Genomic DNA, 2,799 nt, shown 5'->3' with positions numbered 1-2,799 from the left:
CCCGTCAGCCAGGCGCGCTCCTCACGGCCACGCGGAGCCGTCTCCGGCGCGTTCCCGTCAGCCAGGCGCGCTCCTCACGGCCACGCGGAGCCGTCCCTGGCGCGTTCCTGTCAGCCAGGCGCGCTCCCGTCAGCCAGGCGCGCTCCTCGGAGCCGCGCCGAGCCGTCCCCGGCGCGCGCCAGGCGGCCTGACGGAAGCGGGTCAGATCTGCGCGGCGAGGCCGCTGGTCCCGGCAGGGTTTCCCGGCGCTCCGGGGCTGAGGGGCTTCAGCCCAGCGGCGCCGGCGCCGGCGCTTGCCTGACCCGGGGGACCCAGGACTAGGCCGTGGGGCCGCGCCCTGAGGTGAGTTTCCCCGCTCCGGGGCGCGCTCGGCGGGTGACGGATCGGGCGGGTGATTCCCTGGAGGCGCCCTGGGCTGTCGCCTGCGACGGCGACGCGTCTGGGCCGCAGTGAGTCGGCACCTGGGGCTTCTGGCCCGCGCGACCGCGGCCGGGGAAGGACGCTGGCGGACCTAGGCCTCCACCCGGCCCGGCCCGGCCCAGGTGAGTGCGGACCTGCCGCTCCCGGCTCTGCTGGCCGCGGGACTCGGAACTCGTAGAAGGACTTAGCGCTTCTCGTTCTGGAGGCGCCCAGAAACTTCGGTTAGATGCTGTCGAGACATCACGTCCTGAGGCGAACGCTGCGAAAAGCGCACTCCAGAAATACAGAAGGACTAGATCGCCGAACGTTTCCTAATTGACTTCACCAGCCTTCCTTAACTGACTTTAACTGATAGTTTGGAAAGATGATGTTCACTGTTTTCCCAATTGACTTTTTTTTTCTTCTAGTATCTTTTTTCCCCCTTTTCCTAAACTCGTGGTAATAAAAGTTTATTACTTCTCAGCAAAAATGAAGGTTAGAGTGGCTTCCAATGTTTGTTCGTTTCTATGTAATTCGAGATGAAAAATAGGGAACTGATTATCCGTGTTGACTCGGTTTTATTGTTTGCTTTGTTTTTGTTTTCGTTGTCTTTATCAAGTTCCAGGCTGGACTTGAACTTGGAATTCTCGTACTCCCAAGTGTGCTGGTATAAGTTGATTCATCTCCTGAGTTGTCTCGATGTTGATACAGGGAATACTTGTGTGATGACATTGACGTTAGTGCTAGGTACTGGTGAAATGCAAAGGTCAAAATATGTTCAGGTAGGAAAGAACACTTGAGTACAGAGTACTGGGAAGGATACTGTAGATACCAGTTACTACTTGAGCACTTACTCACTCTCTCTCTCTCTCTCTCTCTCTCTCTCTCTCTCTTTTTTCCTCGAGACAGGGTTTCTTTGTGTAGCCCTGTCCTGGAACTCACTCTGTAGACCAGGCTGCCTCTGCCTCCCAAGTGCTGGGACTAGAGGCAGGTGCCACCACTGCCCCTTACTCTTAAGAAATGTTATTTACTGAATGTGGCCAACTTTTTGTCTATATGCATATCTAGAAGAGGGCGTCGTCTCTTAAAACTAAAGTTACTGATGATTATGAGCCACCATATGAGAGCTAGGAATTGAGCCCAGGTTCTCTGGGAGAGCGGCCATTGCTCTCACTCAATGAGCTATGTATGTCTCCGGCTCCTTGACCATTTAATTCCGCCCCCCTCCCCCTCCCGCTTCTTTTTTTTTTTTTTTTGGACTCAAATCCAGGGTTTCCCCACCCCACCCCCATAGGCTTGAATACGTCTTCTACTGCTGAGTTATACCCCAGGCCTACATGAATACAACTGGGCTTTGTGATTCACACCTTTAATCCCAGCACTCAGAAGGCAGAGGCAGGCAGATCTTTTTCCAGGCCAGCCCAATTTATATAAGAACTTATCTCAAAGAAAAGAAGAGGTGGGGCGGGGAGGGAGAGAGGGACTGAGTACTAAGAAATGATGGTGATTATTGATTCTACATTTAGATTATATAGTATAATTAGGTAAAGAGTTATTAAACACAGAAATAAATGCTGGTAAATCAAGATAGAAACTAAGAGGAAGAAAAAATGTAAGGTATTTGTGATAGGGTGTTAATAGTGGGTTTATTAGTTTCTGTAGGAAAGTAATCTATGAGCTGAGGTTTTACAGGTAAATAGGAATTAGGAGAAGGTTGACTTCTTAAAGAGGGAAGGGTCCATGGAAAGGAAATAGATGCCACAGAGACTAAAAGGATGGCTTTCAAGAATGCAAAGCTCACAGCATCTGGAGTATGGAGAACAGAAGGGAACTGAGTGGTGAAGAAAATCAGGACCAGACAAAACATGTCATCTTTTTATGTAATGTGAATTTAAGGACAGTCTTTTCCTTTTTCAGAACTATTATAGAGGGAAAATGTTACCTCAGGGGTTGAGTGTCTTTGTTGATGCCTATTACTGTATTCAAGGAGGCACAGTAAAGAAGCCACTGGAATGACTACTTCATGGCACAGCTAAGGAGGCATATCTAGAAGGTATCTAGAGGTATGTGAAAGGATCCAGAGCTGAGAGAAAGAGAAACAGACATGGCCAGGGCTGTCTACAAGACAAGGGAGAGTAGAATAGCACATAGCTGGAGAGCAAGAGGGAGTCTGGAGGTCTTCGTGGGCTTTGCTATGCAGCTACAAGATATGTCAGTGGAGTCATGCCATGTGTCCCTTCTGTCAGAGGTAAGGAAAATGGCTCCTTTCAGCAGATGGGAACCAGTTTCACAAGTTCCTGAGGAATGCTGGGTTTTTTTTTTGTTTGTTTGTTTGTTTGTTTTTTTTGGTTTTTCAAGACAGGGTTTCTCTGTGTAGCCCTAGCTGTCCTGGAACTCACT

The 2,799-nt window shown here is 50.0% G+C and overlaps 1 protein-coding gene across 2 annotated transcripts in view; it reads left to right on the top strand.

Annotated features, from left to right (window-relative positions):
• The first annotated feature begins 171 nt into the window (after positions 1-171).
• Ubxn2a (UBX domain protein 2A) overlaps positions 172-2,799 on the top strand; it is a 33,090-nt gene continuing 30,462 nt past the window's right edge. Inside the window, exon 1 of one of the 2 annotated variants that reach the window (XM_029540935.1) lies at positions 172-342. The gene's annotated coding sequence lies outside the window, so the exon portion shown is untranslated. Of the gene's footprint in view, positions 343-449; positions 543-2,799 lie in introns of those variants that run through there. The other variant, XM_029540936.1, reaches the window with a different exon arrangement.

The sequence above is a fragment of the Mus pahari genome, chromosome 7 (genome assembly GCF_900095145.1).
Source record: "Mus pahari chromosome 7, PAHARI_EIJ_v1.1, whole genome shotgun sequence".
In the NCBI taxonomy this organism is placed as follows: domain Eukaryota; kingdom Metazoa; phylum Chordata; class Mammalia; order Rodentia; family Muridae; genus Mus; species Mus pahari.
Note: the sequence above shows the minus strand (reverse complement) of the source record. Positions and strands in the feature narration are given on the sequence as shown.